Below are 22,920 nucleotides of genomic sequence, written 5' to 3'. Positions count from 1 at the left end.
CCATGTTTCAAGCCCTTAGTCCAGTAGTTTTCATGCAGGGGATCTCTTCAGAACCTGTCACTTAACATTAGCACTATCCTGTAGAAAACAACCAGCTATATTGCATGCTCTGTCCAGGCCCAGTGGACCACTAGCAGGGGAAGATTCAGTTTCAGTTGTCTGGTAGCTGGAAACCACCTCTTACTCATTCATTCTTACACCTCTTTTTTTACAACTGATCTTATCCACACTAGAGTACTCGTTGGAAAATATAACAGAACTGTTTAAAACCACAGATATACTTTCTATAATGCCCATATCTTTGAGTGGGATTTACAGGGAAATCGAAAATGTCCAGCAAATCAGCAGTAGAACATTATGTTCATATGTGAATTTATCAATTGCACATATCTGACTTAATCTTTGTAAACACCAAGATGTATAACAGAACTACAACATCAAGTTATATCCATTCACTGTACAATTGTTGAACTTCATGAAAGAAATTATTAAACTAATTGTTGTAATCGTCAAATTCTATCAACGTGGATCAAAGAAACAATTTCCTCCGTTAAAAATGGAAAACTACAAAAATTATTTGAAAGATTTTGTCTGAAATAAAAGTAAACGTCATTGCTAGTGGTATATTGATGCAAGAATACAGTCGGGCCAGCACCAAGTGAGACCTACCTTTCTTAGCACTAACGGTTCATAGTTTATGCTGGAGCTTATCTTCATACAACACGGCTTCTTTGTCCATCTCACTAACTCTATTGTCCTGCCATTGTGCAAGTCGACATCATGGGGCGGAAGACTTTCAAATATCCGACATGTTTGGTTCGTATCGGCACAATGGTGCCATCACCTACGCTTTCTCCGCCATGCGTTTTTGTTTATTGACAACAAACACAAAGTTCTGTCTGTTTGTAGATGGTGACAAGAAGGCGATTCTAGGTCCCTTGGTCGTTCCCGCGAGCTGGCTAAGCAAGGCAGAGCCGAGCTCAGTGCTGATCATGTGACCCTTCGGCATGCTGCAACCGCTTGTTCTGTCCACAGAGTGACAAACAACCCCCCACAAAACAACTAAACAAACGCCATGTCCATTTACTTGTGAAATGCACAAAGAATTGTGGAATTCATACACAGTACAGCCCTCACCAGGCTTTGGCCCAGCCAGACTTTTTGCTGTTTGTGCGAGCAAACATTACGTTTGCGATAAAAGCGCGCCAAGTATTTTGTTTATTCAGGATTACCGACCTGTTAAGTATTTAATCTGGTTAATCCACAAGACACCTTCAGGCGGAATCTTGGCGGTAGCAATAACACTTTAAGCGAAAACAAAGAGACTTCACTGATTTAAGGAATCAGAAGGTGAAAGAATTGACGACTTTGGCTGACCTTGAGAGACGGTAAATCTTGAGGTTAAACCAGGCTAGCATACACAAGCTTTTAGCTCATTACCCCGATCAAACGAAACAAGATGTCTCTTCTCTGCGAGGCAGTTACACAATGCTTGATGCCGATTTGTACCTCAATGCTAAGACCATGATGCAACATTTTCGTAAAGTCCTACAAAACTACAACATCAAGGTTCCAAGTTGGAATCCATCTTTGCAAATGCAGTAATTAGCAGAAAAGCTAGGTTAAAGCAACAAAGTATATACCTCAAAACACATTTGAAAAATTCCTTATGAAGCAATATTTTCCCCAAATATTACAATGACAAAATAGCTAATCTCCTTTAAAAGACTAACAATACGATAACAGATCCTTGTAAAGTAACAGCTCTAAACTTGGCTACTGTAACAATGTTTGAAAAAAACATTGAACAAACTTGACTTAATCATGTCACTTCACTAAGTTACTCATTTCCCAGGACAAACATGCTTTTGGTGCTTTATCTGTTTCCATGGAAACAACTGCCTGAAAAAACGGCTTGGACAACCTTGATAAATGTTCAAATTTTACACAGAATCTTTGTTCAACTGCGATAAAGGTCAGAAAATATTTAACTGGCGATAGCAAACTGCTGAATGAGGCAGCCAGTGGGAAGAAGGGGTTTAAGCTTCAGAGGATAAACAGTTTTTGTGTCATAATGTTTCCCTTAGAATTAAAGTAAATATTTATGTTTAATTGAAAAATTTACGAGATTTCCGTCATCATTATCAGATGGACTGAAAATGGGGTCAGCAATTTAATGTTGTATCCCATATTTATAGACTGGCATCTGCAACTGCCTAAGTGTTATGATGTTGGGGTAAATACACTGGTACTGTTTACCAGTCAGTGTGGATGTAATGACAGGCCAACACCGCAGCTTCACTTCTCAATACAATGGCTGACATGTTTTGTTTCCTATACCTAGCAGATAATAAATCTGTTTTCTTATCAAGTGCATGAAAACTACTGTTCAACCACTCCTGACTTAAAAACAAAACAGCAAAACAAATATGAGCACTGTGGTAAAGTACCCTTGGAGTGGTATTTCTCCACTTTTTCAACACATTCGCTTAACACATGAAACTTCTTGTGCTTAACTCTTCCATGTAGAAAGTGTGACGATATGAACTATACAGATACATAATAAATTAGGACAATACCCACACCAATACAATATTTTGCCATTATCTAGGATTATCGAAAGATATTTCAGATTTGTATGAAGTTGTATACATAATAGCAGAGTATTTCAATGCTCACTGGCTCATTATTTGTAAAAAAAAGGCTAAAATATTGTGTGATGGTGAGGCTTTTAAAAAACTTATCAGATTTGTTACACTTCATGTCTGCAATGCTAGACTCTTCATCTAATTTACTCTGTCATATTGCCTGGTAGCTTAATCTGTTATACGTAAAGGTTATTGAGGTGGCTATTTTACATTTCATTCATACATAAACCATGGTTATTTTATTTATATTCCTGCAATATCATTCTGACTAGGAATATGCTTCACACATGATATCCAAAGGGGGAACCAAACCTGGTTCTCTGGCCTGACAAGCCAACACCTCATCCCCTTGGCTACTCTAACAACAAATAAAGAGAACATATTTCAAAAGCAGTCATAAAGATCCATTGTCGCAGCATATCAATCAAATATTCAAGTTGACTTTTCAGAAATAGTGCAGTGAATAGTAAATTGAAACCTAACAAGACAAAATCAATTTATTTAAATGTTACTAAATTCAACCCAAATATTTCAGTCTCAACATGTTTAACTCATTACGGGGATACATAGAGGATATCTCGTTGCAATTTCAAAAACTGAATTTATTTAGCATATATTTCTCTTCATGCCATGGACTGTTCAAGTGCCTGGGTGAACCGGATGGCCTAGTGTTGTCACTGCAGCTTTAAGAGAACGAGTTGATGGACTGACAGACACATGACAGACAATTGACAACACCCACTGCCATAACTCCGCGAGTACCTCTCTATCTTCATGAAGTGAAGGTAGGTTTCCACCTGACTATCTTTAAACACCCACTAAATCACATCATCATTTTGTAGGGGAAATTCATGTTTTATTTTTTTAAACATTAAAATGAAATTCAATTCAGTTGAGCTTACGCCTCAGTTATCGTAATAGCCAAAGGCACAAACAAATATGTAAATATGTTTTTAAAACTTTACATACTATTACCAGCTGATCACTAGAAACACCAAACCTTCAAACAAACAGTCGAAAATTTATTTTTTTTTAAATATCATGAAATAACAGGTATACCTGCCCAAAAAGCATGTTACTGGTTCTCTGTCCGGTTACTATACATTGCAACAGCTGCGTGACAGGTAAACACCCTCGTCAACCTGCTCTGTGCATCACCAGCTATCTACCCCTGGTTTACCAGAAGGCCTTCACAACACAATGTCACAATGTTCCCTCGCACCTTCATCCAGCAGTAAAGCCCCCTGACATGCCTCGGAGACCCTCTACAAGCCGCCTACCAGTGTCAAAGGAGGGCTTGCTTGGTAGCCTTAACTTTTGGCAAGCTCTCAAGCAGATCAGATCGGCTGCTTTATGGATGGGCAGTTGTAAACTTGTCAGTTTTTGTGATTAACATCTATAGCGGATGAAATAAGGGATAGAGCCTTACCTGACAACTCACGACCATCCAGGCTGTGACTGACGGGTATTATGTCACCGACTGACAGTTCCTATAGCTCCGTCACACCGCCATGTCAACTAGAAACGTTGTACATTTCATACGAAGATTCCTCAAGCCAGCAAAACAGCCTCCAGCCAAAGGTAGTGATATGCTAGGAACATGACAGCTAGTGACATCATTTGTCGTCTAAAGGGGGAGGAGGGGCCAGGCATTTACGCAGGTGATTGTCAATTGTGTTAGGTTACACAGCAGAAAAGAACATTTCCACTCTGTATACTTACTGACATATCCCCAAATAGAGGTGTGGAAACAAAGTGTCTATTTCCTTTTTAGTAAAAGCCTGAACACTATATTTAATCTTATTACACGCATTTATATAGACACCAAAATCAATTAAAGACATATGGTAGATAGGGAACGTCAGTCAAGCAAATAACAATTCACTTCACCACACGCAAATTCAATTTGCACACAGTCAAGACACACTTCCAGAACTAGATAGTTATAAGACCAGTATTTGTCAATTAACCACTCATTCTATTGAAACAACCGATAAATCAACGCTGATCACCGGAAACTCAAACATTAACATGTAGATAACAGTAATAATTCACAGGATGGATGTAAGGGAGTCTCATTATGAGTGAGAGACCTTGCTGTTACACAAAGTTGAATAAGTCGAAACAACATGAAGAATCGGCAACAAGTGGATCTATACAACACAGGAAAAAACATTTTCAGAATATTGCTGTAAAAGTTTCCAGAAATTGGCCAGAAGTGATTGATGAACACACAGTCATCAAACTCCTAAACCCCAAATGGAGCAAAACAAAAAACTAATAATTTTCCAGAAAATCTTTCTCACATGCAATCCATCTTGCCTGCAGACAAAACAAACAGTCCCAGCATTTAGTTTGTGTACTGCAAATGGATCATAGACGCTACTCATAAGTGACGGCAGACATCGTTCTTGAAAAATATGAACAATTCTGTTTTCTTTGCTCCTTGGGTGTGTTATTTTGAAGGAAATCAAATAGAAATTGGCGGAGTTTAGCACTTGAGAATTGCAAAATTTTACACCGATAAAGAAACTGATTTAACAGGAAAGTGTAGTTGAGAAGACAGGCACATCAGCTGCCTGATTCAGTGGATGGAATCCAGGAAAAATCCCCCCCCAAAAAACACCCCAGACATAATCCCCCCCATCCTAAACATTAAAACGGACAAAATCCCCCCTACTCATCTTTAGCTTTAGATTAAAGGTTCTTTAATCCTTGTTATGTTTTGATAGAACAGCTTTATTAATTGCAGAAGAGTGAACAGTGGATGAGCAAGTTGCCAACCTGATCACACTGTGAACACCGGACAGGTGGCAACATTATGACCAAACACCGGAAAACTAAATAAAAATCCAATTATTTTCTTTCTTTCTGTTAGCATATTTTAAGGCCTTCTACATATCACACAGAAAATAACAGAAAATTAGTGCAAATGGAACAGATTGCAATATGTCTCCAGGTAACTGTGCTTAACTTAATCTTACAAAGTCTTTCTTATGAAATATACAAATATATTCCTATATGAAGATGGTCGCTGCTATTGTGATAGCCAACAGTGCTATTTCTCTGGGAGATAGCTGCATGGACTGAGAGCTGAACCCATGCAGTAGACAAATCACAAGACAAAGTGTTGTACTCATGTTGCACAAAGTTTCTACATCCCTATATACACTTATAAAGAGTTGAATATTGCCCAATGCCCCATCAAGCACTTTACAGCTAATGGCAGCTAGCAGCTGTGGTCCACAACACATTCTAATAATTTATGGCATCAAAAGATAATTTGAATCTTCTGAAAATAATCACTTAAGTTTGAAATGATAAAATCCGATGGTTTTTTTCAATACTCAAGTCTGATTGAAATCATTCTCAAAGTCTTGTAAACATGCATGAAAATATTCTCTCAAACCATCAGCCATCACAAGTGTCAAGGAAAAAATGTCACAAACACTTTCCTAAGTAGAAATCAAATCTATAGACACATCGTCTAAAAAAATACTTTGTGATTATACCAGAACAGATTGACCTAGATCACCCATGATTACTCCCTAGAAATTTCCAACCTCGTTGATTTGTGAGATTGTCAGGCACGTCCAATCAACTTGTCTTTTACAAGAGCAGCTACACAATAAGATTTCGGCCTAAAAATCCCCAACTGACGTCATAGGCTTCGTCAAATAATTTGCTGCACACACTCGGGAGAAGATGAGCACTGGCCACCAGGTGGCCGCAGAATCTTGTACCGTTCCCACTAATTAGGGAGCTCTGATCAGTCTCAGCTTATTATAATGGTCCATGAAAACCACAGTGACCGATGGATGTTTTCCAAGATTTCCCAGAAGACATTCCTTCACTATGTTGCATTGATTGGTAAATTTATTGGATTTTTTTTAGGTTTTGTGAGAAAGTCATATAATTTCTTGACAAAAAAGCTCTTTGAACACATAAACATCATGCTCTTTGAGAAAAAAATATTTTTCACATGTTGAAAAATGCAACACGAATGAAATTATGAAAATTGAGACTGCTTGTGATTGAAATTATCTTGTTTTACACCTAACAGATTGAATTTATTTTTGTACTTTAGGAATATTTTAGATCTAATACACAAACAAAACGATATATTATTTCATTATATTTTTGTAAATGTTGGGTAATATAAAAATAGGGTGATATTGTGATACTGGTCCTAGTCCACAATGACAGAAAACATATCTCCAAAAGGAGGGTCTTACAACAAAACCCACCAACAATCAATTCCACTAAACTCACTCTCCTGTCTGCCCTAATTAAGTCATGTGGGTTCAAAGCGTATTTCTTCTGCTCAGTCATTGCCATCGATTCCACACGTGAACAATGTTTTTTATCTCATTTGGCACGGTAACCTCAATCAGGTGTGAGAATTGGCAGGCACTGAAGAACAGGTACGTGTATCGCAACTGGAACAACTCATGAACGTTTCTGGAACTGGCCTGTTCTGAATTTAGCTACTCCCAGAGTGGAAACACTAAAAATATTTCATCATAAGTGTACTATTTTCTGCCATCTAAATAAAAGACTATTCCACCACACTTGTTGATACCAGCCCAACCTCATGTTTATATTTGTCCTGCATTCACTGGAATCACATAGTGTTAGATGCTGGCGCCGGCGCCTGTTCTCTACACTCATGGAGGATATATGTGTATCCACACCCCGGTCTGCAAGGATTTTGCCCTGGGCTCACACAGATTTCTTTTTGCTACCATCCAAAACAGGATTTTTTGCATATCTTAGAGTTCAGCTTACAAAAGGTAAATATGACTTTATATAATATATCTGTTGTGATGATTCATCTTCAGTATGTTTGGTTTATGCATGTTCAACATTCTCTTGAACATCACATTGGGGAAGGAATCTTATCTGACATGCAACGTTCTGTAAAATATCACTGTCATTGTCACTTCCTTAACAAATTCTGCAACGACAAATTCGTGAAAAGTGAAGCCAACTGAAACTAGGTAAGAATGAAGGATGTACCATGTTGTTCTTCAGTAAAACCATCAAGGTTGTATCTGACCTCTCGCTCGTCTCCTACAGCCAACAGAGCATACATTCCATACAACAAAAAACCTATCCCTCTTTTTGCAGTCTTCTAGTAGCTCAACAGAATAGTCTTATCCACTCTCCAGCACTGAAATAAGCAGACTTAATGTCCTTTAATACCTGAGCAGGGGAGGATACAGCTTTTTGAGAAAAGCGGGGTGCACAGTACATTTTCACCTGTTTTCAGAGAGTTTCAATGGTCATTTAATAAGCCTTCAGGACAAAAGGGGGTGCACCCCCAGGGGATCTGCCTATGCCTGAGGGTTTTCTGGTAGTCTGTCTCACAGTCCCTGAACCACATTATATTCCCTACTGCCCAGCCCACCCTGCAATGCTAAAGCTCTAAATGAAGCAAGTCTAGATTCCCTCAGGTTCAGGTGTTGCTGAATCTCTAGTCTCTGTGGGGCTCCTTTTCAAATAGAATGGGCTTGTTTGTTACTATCAAAATGATATATATTCCGAGACTAAGCGTTAGTGTAGGTTTCCGTCAGAGAACTGGTTTATATAATCTTATACTAATTGGTCAGAGTATGTGAGGCTGGTGTATACGGCAGATAACGTTACAGTGAGGACTATGAGTTAACTCACTGGCTGTTGTGTATATGTTGCTCTACACTGGCCAATGGACACTGAGTGATTAACGCCCCATGCCTGTTCCAACACTCTAGTACATATCCTGACTTTCTTATCGCAAGGTTCAAACCGTGATAAGATGCACTGTTATACCTGCTGTACAAGTACTGAAGAGCACTTGATGTAGAGCACTAGCTACTGTTTCAGGTTATTCCAGCACAGTGCCAAAAAGTATGAGTGTGTGAATGCTGTTCAACACAGCAATACTATAGGTCTTTGAATGGCATTTAGAAGTGATACACATAGGGAAAAGACTCTGAAATGTAGTGTTCCCCATAATAAAGAAGTTGATATCCATAAAAAAAAGCAATATTATAGTTTTGACAAATACTGTGAAATAACAGGAACAGCAGTGTCTTCAACAAGACATACATAAACATGAAAGAGGGATTTGTGTGAGGATTTATCTCGGCCAGCTCAGAAGCTGATATTCAGTTCCAGGTCTGCAGCAATTGTTTAAAAAAATTCCAAACTGGCATTAAAGAATTCCCATTTAATGTAAATATATGCCGAATACCTAATTTTGTGGCTTTGTAGAAATAACCTGTATTTCACTCATAACAGGACCAATAACTAAGAAGAGGTTTCAATGCTTAGTTAAATAGTGCGGTATTAAATACAATCTCAAAATACAAAGTTAAAATACATCTGAATTTAAGAAAAAAGAATAAGTGCTTTCCCAGTGTGTCTGCCAGAGGCACATAGTTTACAATCCTGCATAAATCCCTGCATGTATGACCGCCCTGCCTCAGACTTGACCCTATTCTCAAGGTGTTCCAGAGTGGAAAATATATTATTAACTTGCTATGATGGTTTCCCGATGCCAGATGAGCAGGAATGAAGTGAGAGAGATCAATAACTGGCCTGAAATGACCCCAAGCCCCACATCCCCAGGTAGCCGTGTTCAGGACAATAGGTTCTTAACTGCCATAGCCAGAGTGGTCAGCAGAAGACTCATTACCAACCATCAGCAACAACACCTCCATCACATGCTTGGATGTCATGGAAATTGTGAAGTAGATCCTTCAATAATGGTGTAAAATGATGGCAAGAGTGGATCATTAAATGCCATACATGAGATATAAAACATATATCACACATGAATAATAAGTCTGTATTTCAGTTTGTACACTGTCACCCGTGAAGATCCGGGTTAGAATTGAGTTTCAGTAACCCATGCTTGTCGTAAGCGGCGACTAACGGGATCGAGTGGTCAGGCTCACTGACTTGGTTGACACATGTCATCGTATCCAAATTGCTTAGATCCATGCTCATGCTTTTGATCACTGGACTGTCTGGTCCAGACTCGACTATTTACAGACCGCTACCATATAGCTTGAATATTGCTGAGTGCAGCGTAAAACTAAACTCACTCACTCACTTGTACACTGTGACTAGATGCAACACAGAGGGAAATGTATGGAAGAGGTTAAACATGGTGATGCTTAAGGAAGTGTTACGAAAATGTGTCATATCCATGTCAAACAGAGATACAGGCTTCATCTTGCATGAACAACGTCCTGGATCAGTCACTGAGGAAACTGGATCAGTGTCATAACTGCTCCAGTATTCACAGACATCATTATTGTGTACACCTGATCAGCTTCTAGACTGCAGAGTGAGTGAGTGAGTTGGTATGAACTTCAAAATCAATCATATCTTCATATGTTTTTGTCTAAGGATTTGGTATCATGCTATGCCTCTTTTCACAGTACTTTTAGACAGAAAAAAATATATTTGAACCTTAAAAAGAATCTGCTTGCTTGATGGTGATCTTTAAAACATTAAGTCTGTACAATTTGGAAATGGATTTTGGTCACTTTAATCCACTTTTAGTTCACTAGCATTGGATAACTGTAACTAATATTCCCCTAATATTCCCCCTTGTACCCACTTGGCTTCCAATGCCGGTGCCTTATATCATCTTCTGACTTCATGATAAAACTACATCTGCAGTTTTCATCAGATAGAGTTTATCTAAGCAATGAAATTTAAAAGTTAATACTTCTGAAGTACAGAAGTATCCATAAATAAGAAGACATAAACCTACTGTCATTGTGTTTAAATGTTATGTGATCAGATGCATTAAACTGTGCATGGTAAAATAATCCTTTCTACAAACCTTTCACTGATACAGGTGAATATGTGCTACTGTGAATGTTGCGATCACAAAGCACAATCACAATCACAATCACTTTAAACATACAATTATGTAGCTGAGAGAATCCAACCCTAAACAAGATTAGTAAAAAAACACACATCAATATATTTAGTAGTACAACACTATATGCTACTTCCCTCACACACAAGTGACAAATCTGTATGCAGTACAGCACTATGTGCTACTTTCCTCACACACAAGTGACAAATCTGTATGTGGTACAGCACTATATGCTACTTCCCTCACACACAAGTGACAATTCTGTATGTGGTACAGCACTATATGCTACTTCCCTCACGCACAAGTGATAAATCTGTATGTGGTACAGCACTATATGCTACTTCCCTCACACAAGTGAAAAATATGTATGTGGTACAGCACTATATGCTACTTCCCTCACACACAAGTGACAAATATGTATGTGGTACAGCACTATATGCTACTTCCCTCACACACAAGTGACAAATATGTATGTGGTACAGCACTATATGCTACTTCCCTCACACACAAGTGACAAATATGTATGTGGTACAGCACTATATGCTACTTCCCTCACACACAAGTGACAAATCTGTATGTGGTACAGCACTATATGCTACTTCCCTCACACACAAGTGACAAATCTGTATGTGGTACAGCACTATATGCTACTTCCCTCACACACAAGTTTTATATATGTATGCAGTACAGCACTATATGCTACTTCCCTCACCCTAACACATGAGTATCTAATGATAATTGTCTAACAAACATGGAGCATTCTTACACACAACATCATGAAAACGTGTAAACAAATCAATTGACATAATTATTACAAATCAGTTTTCTGCAGATTTTTAAAAGTTAAAAATATGTTTAGCTTTATATTTGGATGTAAACAAGACTAGTGTACCTACCAGTTGATGGAGTTAGTTAGACTGAAACAGTAGATGCTGACAGCATACAGCAGGCATCAAACATGGGAGGTAACTCTGCTGGACTGTGTGGGCGATCTGGAATGAAGGACATAAACATTAAAACAAATTCACAGGGCCCTACTTCAGTGATACAAACCCATATATGAGATTCCAAACATCATCGTCATGATTAAACGTCTTAACAACACCTTCAGGATGTGACAATCCATACAATATGACCACTACGGACATCTACCTTGAGAAACATCCTTGACTGCCATTCTTGACAATTGCCCTTGACATCTACCCTGACAACCACATTTGACATTCACCCTTCACATGTACCCTGACAACCTGTAACCTCTAAAATACTCAAACAGTACTTGATGCCTATTCCTGCCAAGTATACTGACAACCCTTGATGCCTACTCTTGACATGTACCCCAACAATCCTTGATGCCTACTCTTAACATGTACCCTGACAACCCTTGATGCCTACTCCTGACGTGTACCCAGGTATTCCTTGATGCCTACTCTTGACATGTACCCCAACAATCCTTGATGCCTACTCTTAACATGTACCCTGACAATCCTTGATGCCTACTCTTAACATGTACCCTGACAATCCTTGATGCCTACTCTTGACAAGTACCCTGACAATCCTTGATGCCTATTTTTGAAGTGTACCCAGACAATCCTTGATGCCTACTTTTAACATGTACCCTGACAATCCTTGATGCCTACTCTTGACATGTACCCTGACAATCCTTGATGCCTATTTTTGAAGTGTACCCAGACAATCCTTGATGCCTACTTTTAACATGTACCCTGACAATCCTTGATGCCTATTCTTGACAAGTACCCTGACAATCCTTGATGCTTACTCTTGACTACCCTGACAATCCTGGATGCCTACTCTTGATGACTCGATACATATATCCAAAGCCTAATACAGTCAACATCTGCTGCATTCACCAACTTCAAGCTTGTACAAGCAGCAGAGTCTTCAACACATTATCAAAGCATAGTATGTTGGCTTGCTTGCCTGTTGTACAAACATGCCAAGTCATACAGTGAGCCCTAGCTGGGCAGTAACCTTGGTTGGAACTGGGTTCCTGCAAGTACTCCCACAGTTGTCAGGAGCGGCAGTCCAGGCGTATCACCTCATGTTGCACCCCAGTGCATAGCTCTGTACATTGTGCTGCTTCAGTACCAGCTATGTACACCAGTAGAATGGTATGACTAGTGCCACATGTAGCCTGTGTTGCTGCTGCTGTACAACAAGCACCTGTCACAGCCAGCACCTTCTTCACATTATCTGTATAACAGTCATGTTATTCTACCTGCACTGGTCACCATTCACTTCATCTTACATCCATATTAACCTTTGGTTAGAATTGGTCTTGCTGAGAAGAAATCCAACTACTTGTCTTCATCCTTGCTAAATATAATCATTACCAGTCCATTGTTTCAAATAAATGAAATATTTTCTTTTACTAATAGCTCTATTTCAGCAAGTAAAGAGCCGGTTTCAGAATACATTCAAAATTCCCCACAATCCAATCATAGTACTATGACCACGATCTGAAAGTCAACTGCTACTGAAGATATGGTTACCATAATATATCATAATACATATCCTCTGGCAACCCATCTACGACACAAAACATACTTCATCCATATTGTATTGCATGCCACTCCATGGTATCCCACGTCCAGTATATACATCGTATCACATACTGTTTGTATTGTTACACCTCAGACCAGCCACATCATGTATATACATCGTATCACATACTGTTTGTATTGTTACACCTCAGACCAGCCACATCATGTATATACATCGTATCACATACTGTTTGTATTGTTACACCTCAGACCAGGTACTAACACTGGATGCCTGACACTAAACAATCAGATAATTGTAAAAGTTGAGAAAGTAAGGACATGATTGTAACCCCTCTCCCCCACCGCCACTGTGGCAGCGATGGTGCTGTTGGAGGATCGTCTGCTGCTGCAGTAACAGATGGGAACTAATTACAGAGGAAGATACCCCATCAATCTGGGGCTGGCAACGGCAGGAACAGCACACGCCACATCCAGGCCTCTGTTCAAGGGGAGACCATGCTCTATGAGTTGTTCCACACAACCAACATTTGTCTTTCAGATCTCCCCAGAATGATTTAGTCTTCATTTGTCAATACAAAAACAAACTTTCTTTACAATGTTTCTCAAAACTCCATAGAATTTATAACAAATATTTCAAAAGGCAACACAAAATAGTCAGAAACTAAATGATGTCAAAATGAAACAAATTTAACACTTTCTTGCATAAATATTCAGTGTGTGTAAAGTTTTGTTCAGAGGACCAGTGTTTAAGTTCCATAGCTCTAATGGACCAGTACTGCCGTTTCTCCAGACATGGCTACAAAGATTAATTCAGCTACAGGTTATCCATGTTCCTAGGACAGCACAAAACAATTAATTTAAATCCCAGATCAATGCTCAACAGTAATATTCACTCAGATCTTCCACTTCTCCAACATAACTCAAAAACACAACACATCACACTTTGTCAGAGTTTTCATTTTTGACAAACATTTCATTTCCATTTGAACAGCATTGATTTATCATCAGCCTCAACCTTTCTTCGGGGGTTTCTTCTGAGTTCTCATCCTCAGAGAATTTAAACTCTATCAAGTGTTGTTCTTTTTCAAGGGACCATAAAAAACAATAACTTGAAGAATTTGTTCTGTCTGCGTCAAGAGCCAGCAGCATATTAGCAATCATAATGAATTTACCTCTTACAGGAAGCAAGAAGGAGATCACAAAGGACCACAATGTTTTACAGACTAACGCTACTGGATCATTCAGAATAGGAGCAGTTGACTTTCCTGCCGTAGAACTCATTAAACCAAATCACAGTCAAATCATGTCCCAACATATGTTTTGGTTTATGTCTCTGTCTGTCTGTCTGTAAATGTATATATAAATATGATTTTTTTTATTAATCCCATCAAATCATCTCTTTTCAACAAGCATAACAAAGAAGACACATAGACATCTCACAGAACTATCAGAAGCCGTGGCAAGAGAGGAACAATCACCACCAGTTTTCCAACATCAAAGTTTAATTTGAACTGAGTAAAATCACAGGAAATGATGCAAGCGTAGGTTGGGCGGAAGTTGGTGACATATTGTCCACGACCACAGCCGTGCTGATGCTTCCCATTACTATTTTATAGAACAGGAAACAAGGTCCAGTCATTGCTTCCTGGTGAAACTACCAGCTCAGCCTGTACCTGACTTCTCCCACACACAGGAACATCACAACCATCACTGGTACCACAACTGTCATCCACTTTGTTAGCATCAACACACCCATACATACCATCAATTACCACCCCTACCAACAGTGTTAAAACATCATAACTGACAACTACACATCAACTCCTGCATCATCACGTATCATCATCATCATCATCATCATCATCATCATCATCATCATTTGGGAGGTGGAGGTGGGCGAGCTGTCTAAGGCGCCAGGCTAGTAATCCAGCGAGCTTGGAGGTGCCGGGATCGAGTCCACCTGTGACCGGGTGTAAAAACCTTGGAGTCAACTTTGTGTGCAGACTCTTTCAGTGTTGTCACAACCCCTAGTGTACAGTACACAACCCTGTGCACTTAAAAGAACCCACGAATCCATTGGTAGATGACCAGATGGTGGCCACATGAATACGCGCAAACACCTAGTTGCGGGTACAGCAACGTGCAGTGAACTTGGACAAAGTACTGTGACTATGTGTCCCAGTCCATCCAGCTGTGAATGGGTACCTCGTAATGATGGGAAAGCCACATTAACTCGGTGCGCCTAGTAGGCAGCAAGAGTTGTATGCTCCCAAGGGAGTTGAGATTGAAAATACGATATGCCGTTGTGATGGACATCCAATGATCGAGGGAAAACAAAGCGCCTTTGAGCATTTGTACTGGATATAGGTGCTATACAAATGTTTGTATGTATGTATCATCATCATCATCGTCGTCATCGTCATCATCATCATTACCAACGTCGACATCTTCATCATTATCACCATCATTGTCATCGGCACCACCATCATCATCATCATCATCATCATCATCACCATAGTCAACATTGTCATGTCAGGTGCCATATAGGGTTTTGATGGATCTGGAATTTTCTCCGACATTAAGCTCCAACAACATGATACAACTGAAGCAGTCTTGAAGGTTGCATAACTTGATACACTCACTCATTCGTCAAGTAGTTTTGCTCCTACAGTTCCATGTGACATTGGAGCCTGGTTTGAATTATTCACTGTTACAATATGAAGCTGAACAAAGGTTCTGATGACCACAATATTAATGTTGATGTTAGTTACGTCACCATAAGAACAGACACAAAACATGTGCCTGTCCTATGGCTGTGTATATATCAACAACATTTTTTCATCCCGATGTCCACAGTCGACCAGGTGACAGCTCACACACAATCATTCCCAGCCTCTGCAACCCTACATGTGTAGTAATTTCCACACTCAATACTAATATACCCAGTCCCACCGTAAACAAAATCCCATTTTAAAATTGCTTGTTTATTTCTCACAAAAAGAGTATACTGAGAAAGGTCTTTTATTGAATCATAATTTGAGGACTTCCTTAACACAAACCACTGGCACCATGTGTAGTTCATGACATGAGACTTTGGTAACATTATCAGATACCTGTCACCATTCTTAAGAATGAGTACCATATACAGGTAGGAGTAAGCACGCGTGAAACAGCTAGCCCTTCACTCAATCACTGACACAATTCTCTGAAAAACCTGAAGCCACTGGGAATGGACTTCGGTAACCTTATCAGCCGTTGATCACCTTTCTTTCTGCTCCCACCTACCAGACCTCCAGCGGGAGCTAGTGCAGCACACTTCACCATATTCACCCCACCTCAGTATTCACCCCCAACCCTTGGATAACAGCAAGTAGCAGTACAAGATATTGCAGTTATGCTCAATTCATACTCAATGTTTAACATTATTTTATCCTGTATTTTGCCCAATGTTGCTGAAATAACAAATAGGAAGACCAAGATTATATAATTTAGCAAACAGGTAAAGATACTTCAACAAATGATGGTCACAAAAGTCAGTACTGTATTAAAAAATTTAGGAAGGCCCAAAAGAAAATGCCAAACAGCAGGACTGAAATAATGTGTTGTGAGTTACCCCCCTTCCCAATGTACACACAGCCTGGCAGCATCTGGTGATGGTTATTAGTAAGAGATCATGTCCATCTCCAAGTGTCCCCCTCCCACATTGGACAAACAGAGAGCGTGGCAAGTCGTGTCTGGCTGACAGGAAGCCCCAGGTTGAGGGGATTACAAGAAGCCATTTCCTAATGGCCTTACATCACATCTCACGGTCATCTCTGCGTATTTACAAAGCTTGTTGATTTCGTGCCACTCGGACCCTCCGTGGTACCATGGAGCGAGAGAGGTCTGTCGCAGAGCACTCCACATTGTCTGTAATGGAATTTATGTTCAAACATTCTTGTAAACAACTGCAGCTATTGTCATTGGTCGTCTTGACAGTTGTAGGAATGTGCTTACCTATGAGCGTAGGTAGGAAGTGTGAAATTAGACAGTCCGTACTTCCTCCACTCAATCATAGCCAGGGGTGCCTAATTGGGCAGGTAACTGGTATTATACATGAAGGAACTAAATTGTATATGAAAATATGTTGGTAATGGCTTGATTCCAAAGGGTCGATATTTTATCAACTTAAACCTATCAGTTGATTTTTTTTATGGATATACAACTTCTTTATTGAGAAAGGCCTTTCACAGAATAAAGAAGTTGTATATCCATAAAAAAGTATCATCATTCTTCGTCATCACCACAACTTCTAAAATGGCGATCAAGGAAGACATTTTTAGTGATACTCTAGTGTCTCTCTTTTTCCCTCTCACTGTTTCACAGCCACCCACAACCATACACATGCACACCCATCCGCTCTTCTAGAAACACTTCTTGAGATACAAACACATTCTAGAGATATACACACACTTCTAGTGAACACATACACACAGAAATACAACGCTAACTCACACACACACACACACATGCACACACACACACATTCAAGTATATACATCTACATATACTGCTTCCCCAAACCCCCCACCAACACACACACACTACAATACCATGTATACAATTCAACATAATTCATATGAATCCCATTTGTCTTCCAAACTGAGAAAACGGGTCATCAAATATTCACTTTTTATCATCTACTTTAAGAACATTCTAGTGAGACATATGACACTTGCATATGATATGATTTAGCACAGATGACTTGGGTAAATTTATTGCCATGGTGATTTATAGGTGTGCACAACATTCAGTTTTCTCAGCTTCCACTCCTGGGTGTAATTTGTAATGGCCAGTTTGTTATATGGTAGAGCTGTACATAACAATGCTGTATCACTTTCTTTATAAAATTCTATGCAACATATATTTAGTGAAATATTTTTCATTAAACAATTCATTTGTGCTGTCTGTGCTGGTGACCGGTACTCCTTACCCCGATATCCACAAATATGAGACACAGTTCATATTTTAACAGTAATATGCAGTGACTGATTAAAGTGTTCAAAAGTTTCTCATATAGAACATAAAAATGGGTTTTAGTGAAAATTCCTGATTATTAAATATTTTCGCTTAATGAGTAATGTCCATTCATTGCGTTGCAATAAGCTCCAGCACTTCAGGTGAGCACTGTGCTCACAGAGGACACAGGGAACAAATCAATACTGGGTTCAACACTAGGCATAGGCATAAACTCTTTTCAAGCAGAAAATCAATGATCAAAAACCGATACAAACAAAACGTGCGGCAAATGTTCGCTATCTTCTCGTTCGATGGCTACAGATCATCATCAGCCTCAGTAGACAGGAGATGTACCGCATCACAAGTGCCAACTTCAACTCACTGCACAATATAGATAACCTTTGAAAAATTAAGTTATGACAAAGATCAAGAAATCCATGTCAACACATTCCTTGATGCGGCTGGACATGCAATGAGCAAGATAGCACCCCTGAATAGGGCCCATCTGTAACGTAAAGATGTGGCTGTACCTTCACCACTTTCAACATACCATATTTTCCTAGAAAATCTCAATTCTTGCCCAGGTGTTGAAATCAGATAAAGGCAGCATAAAATCGACAGCTATTTTATTGATTGTCACAGCCATGAAATCTATCACAGTGGACATGTTAGCATCAGGAGAAGCTGGATCGACGGCGCCACAAAAACAATCTTGCTGTCTGACTGATGTCGAAGAGTGTACATCATGCCCCTGCCCGGCCCGCTGTCCGCCACGCCCACGACGCCAACATGGCAGTCAGTAGCATGTGAACCTCGAGGTCAACGCAACATGGACACAAAAGCACATTCTCGACCAATGTTGGCCGGTCAATAGGTATTGATCGCCATGATTCTCCTTGTCGTCTCCCACTCCCAGGCCTTGCTCCAACCACTCTGTAGTTTCCCTCTTCAAACACCAAAAATGGAGGAAAAATATATGCTTGTAACTTATTCAATTACAATAATGAGGAGCCAAACTTGGCTCTCTTACAGCAGTATGAGGTAACTTTAGGGACTCGGGTCACTGGATCATATCGTGCATCAGGGCAGAGAGAGGAGACTAGTGGGTGCCAGTAGGATCTAACTTTAAGGGACTCGGGTCACTGGATCATATCGTGCATCAGGGCAGAGAGAGGAGACTAGTGGGTGCCAGTAGGATCTAACTTTAAGGGACTCGGGTCACTGGATCATATCGTGCATCAGGGCAGAGAGAGGAGACTAGTGGGTGCCAGTAGGAGGTAACTTTAAGGCACTCGGGTCACTGGATCATATCGTGTATCAGGGCAGAGAGAGGAGACTAGTGGGTGCCAGTAGGATCTAACTTTAAGGGACTCGGGTCACTGGATCATATCGTGCATCAGGGCAGAGAGAGAGAGACTAGTGGGTGCCAGTAGGATCTAACTTTAAGGGACTCGGGTCACTGGATCATATCGGGCATCAGGGCAGAGAGAGGAGACTAGTGGGTGCCAGTAGGATCTAACTTTAAGGGACTCGGGTCACTGGATCATATCGGGCATCAGGGCAGAGAGAGGAGACTAGTGGGTGCCAGTAGGATCTAACTTTAAGGCACTCGGGTCACTGGATCATATCGTGCATCAGGGCAGAGAGAGGAGACTAGTGGGTGCCAGTAGGATCTAACTTTAAGGGACTCGGTCACTGGATCATATCGGGCATCAGGGCAGAGAGAGGAGACTAGTGGGTGCCAGTAGGATCTAACTTTAAGGGACTCGGGTCACTGGATCATATCGGGCATCAGGGCAGAGAGAGGAGACTAGTGGGTGCCAGTAGGATCTAACTTTAAGGCACTCGGGTCACTGGATCATATCGTGCATCAGGGCAGAGAGAGGAGACTAGTGGGTGCCAGTAGGATCTAACTTTAAGGGACTCAGGTCACTGGATCATATCGTGCATCAGGGCAGAGAGAGGAGACTAGTGGGTGCCAGTAGGATCTAACTTTAAGGCACTTTCGGGTCACTGGATCATATCATGCATCAGGGCAGAGAGAGGAGACTAGTGGGTGCCAGTAGGATCTAACTTTAAGGGACTCGGGTCACTGGATCATATCGTGCATCAGGGCAGAGAGAGGAGACTAGTGGGTGCCAGTAGGAGGGGGCCGGTGGGGTAGCCTAGTGGTTAAAGCGTTGGCTCGTCACGCCGAAGACCCGGGTTCGAATCCCCACATGGGTACAATGTGTGAAGCCCATTTCTGGTGTCCCCCGCCGTGATGTTGCTGGAATATTGCTAAAAGCGGCGTAAAACCAAACTCAGTCAGTCAGTCAGTCAGCCAGTAGGAGGTAACTTTAAGGCACTCAGGTCACTGGATCATATCATGCATCAGGGCAGAGAGAGGAGACTAGTGGGTGCCAGTAGGAGCTAACTTTAAGGCACTCGGGTCACTGGATCATATCGTGTATCAGGGCAGAGAGAGGAGACTAGTGGGTGCCAGTAGGATCTAACTTTAAGGCACTCAGGTCACTGGATCATATCATGCATCAGGGCAGAGAGGGGAGACTAGTGGGTGCCAGTAGGAGGTAACTTTAAGGCACTCGGGTCACTGGATCATATCGTGTATCAGGGCAGAGAGAGGAGACTAGTGGGTGCCAATAGGAGGTAACTTTAAGGGACTCGGGTCACTGGATCATATCGGGCATCAGGGCAGAGAGGGGAGACTAGTGGGTGCCAATAGGAGGTAACTTTAAGGGACTCGGGTCACTGGATCATATCATGCATCAGGGCAGAGAGAGGAGACTAGTGGGTGCCAGTAGGATCTAACTTTAAGGCACTCAGGTCACTGGATCATATCATGCATCAGGGCAGAGAGGGGAGACTAGTGGGTGCCAGGAGGAGCTAACTTTAAGGCACTCGGGTCACTGGATCATATCGTGTATCAGGGCAGAGAGAGGAGACTAGTGGGTGCCAGTAGGAGCTAACTTTAAGGCACTTTTCGGTCACTGGATCATATCGTGTATCAGGGCAGAGAGAGGAGACTAGTGGGTGCCAGTAGGATCTAACTTTAAGGCACTCAGGTCACTGGATCATATCATGCATCAGGGCAGAGAGAGGAGACTAGTGGGTGCCAGTAGGATCTAACTTTAAGGCACTCAGGTCACTGGATCATATCATGCATCAGGGCAGAGAGGGGAGACTAGTGGGTGCCAGGAGGAGCTAACTTTAAGGCACTCGGGTCACTGGATCATATCGTGTATCAGGGCAGAGAGAGGAGACTAGTGGGTGCCAGTAGGAGCTAACTTTAAGGCACTCGGGTCACTGGATCATATCGTGTATCAGGGCAGAGAGAGGAGACTAGTGGGTGCCAGTAGGATCTAACTTTAAGGCACTCAGGTCACTGGATCATATCATGCATCAGGGCAGAGAGAGGAGACTAGTGGGTGCCAGTAGGATCTAACTTTAAGGCACTCAGGTCACTGGATCATATCATGCATCAGGGCAGAGAGGGAGACTAGTGGGTGCCAGGAGGAGCTAACTTTAAGGCACTCGGGTCACTGGATCATATCGTGCATCAGGGCAGAGAGAGGAGACTAGTGGGTGCCAGTAGGAGCTAACTTTAAGGCACTTGGGTCACTGGATCATATCATGCATCAGGGCAGAGAGGGGAGACTAGTGGGTGGGGGATCTACCTGCCAGCTCCACACTTAGCAGGGATGGCAGTGGGTCCTTGTCATAACCATACTGGTTAAAGTCCAACATTCCCAACTCTGTCAGTTCATTTGTTGATGGTACTCGATGGCTACTGTTCAATGTTAAAGACAAACATGGACATGGACTAAAACATATCATAAAATAGAAACAAGAACTGGATCATCATCTGTCAGGATATCTAACACATGGCTGTGGAAAGAAGTGGCCAACAATCCTTTGTGTACTAAGTCAGTCAGTGTCACCCACACTCAGGGGTGAGTGAGTGTCACCTAGCACTCTGGGTTAAGTGAGTCACCAACGCTCTGGGGTGAGTGAGTGTCACCAGCACTCTGGGTTAAGTGAGTCACCAATGCTCTGGGGTGAGTGAGTGTCACCAGCACTCTGGGTTAAGTGAGTCACCAATGCTCTGGGGTGAGTGAGTGTCACCAGCACTCTGAAATGAGCATCATAGCTGGGGTGACTGAGGGCCACCAGCACTCTGAAGTGAGTGTCACCAGCACTCTGTTAGGAATGTAGTGAAAAATCTTAACATGTCAATCTTTCATGAGATTCCTGGTGAAATCATTCCCTCCAAATACATGTAAATATGGAAAAACAGGCAAACAAAAACAACATTAAATATGAAACATAATCATCAGCCCAAGTTCCATAAAAACTTAAATAAGAGGAGAAGCTAGTCATGGGACAAGTCTTCCCAACGTACGGTACACGCCATCCATCCCACTAGCAAGAATGTTAAATGCTGTAAGGTATTAAACATGTATTTCAGCAAAATGTGACATTCTTCAAGAGACTCATTCACATAGGGCACACATTTAAGTTGTCCCACCAAACACACAATGTCATGGCTGCCATTTTCAGCCCTTGGTGCATTTCAATCAGCTCAGATAATATCCCTCCAAAATTCACAAAGGACACCTTTTGTGGGCCAACTGGTCTCCTATGAGTTCCACATGAAATTACTGCCATGCAAGCAGGGCTGATAATTGATAAAAGATGTCTGCAATCTCCATATAAATCAGGCGATGATGAGAGTGACTGCTTCATTAGAGCTTCCCTGTGACCCCACCCGACCCTATCACAGATCTCTCTCCTTCACAAGGGTCCATGCCACAATTACAAGATTATATGCAGATTGTGTATACCTGAGGGACTTAGCTAACTGTTTAGT

At 41.1% G+C, this 22,920-nt stretch overlaps 1 protein-coding gene across 10 annotated transcripts in view; it reads right to left on the bottom strand.

The window, feature by feature from the left end:
- LOC124271565 (myocyte-specific enhancer factor 2A-like) overlaps positions 1-22,920 on the bottom strand; it is a 115,414-nt gene that overhangs the window by 52,448 nt on the left and 40,046 nt on the right. For 8 of the 10 annotated variants that reach the window (XM_046706706.1, XM_046706707.1, XM_046706705.1 and 5 more), the window contains one exon: positions 11,424-11,519. The gene's annotated coding sequence lies outside the window, so the exon portion shown is untranslated. Of the gene's footprint in view, positions 1-3,707; positions 3,803-4,077; positions 4,229-11,423; positions 11,520-22,920 lie in introns of those variants that run through there. The other 2 variants (XM_046706711.1, XM_046706718.1) reach the window with 2 other exon arrangements.

This window comes from Haliotis rubra, unplaced genomic scaffold (assembly GCF_003918875.1).
Source record: "Haliotis rubra isolate DU_JTF1 unplaced genomic scaffold, ASM391887v1 Scf161, whole genome shotgun sequence".
NCBI classification, from domain to species: Eukaryota; Metazoa; Mollusca; class Gastropoda; order Lepetellida; family Haliotidae; genus Haliotis; species Haliotis rubra.
This window is presented reverse-complemented; position numbering and strand designations above follow the sequence as displayed.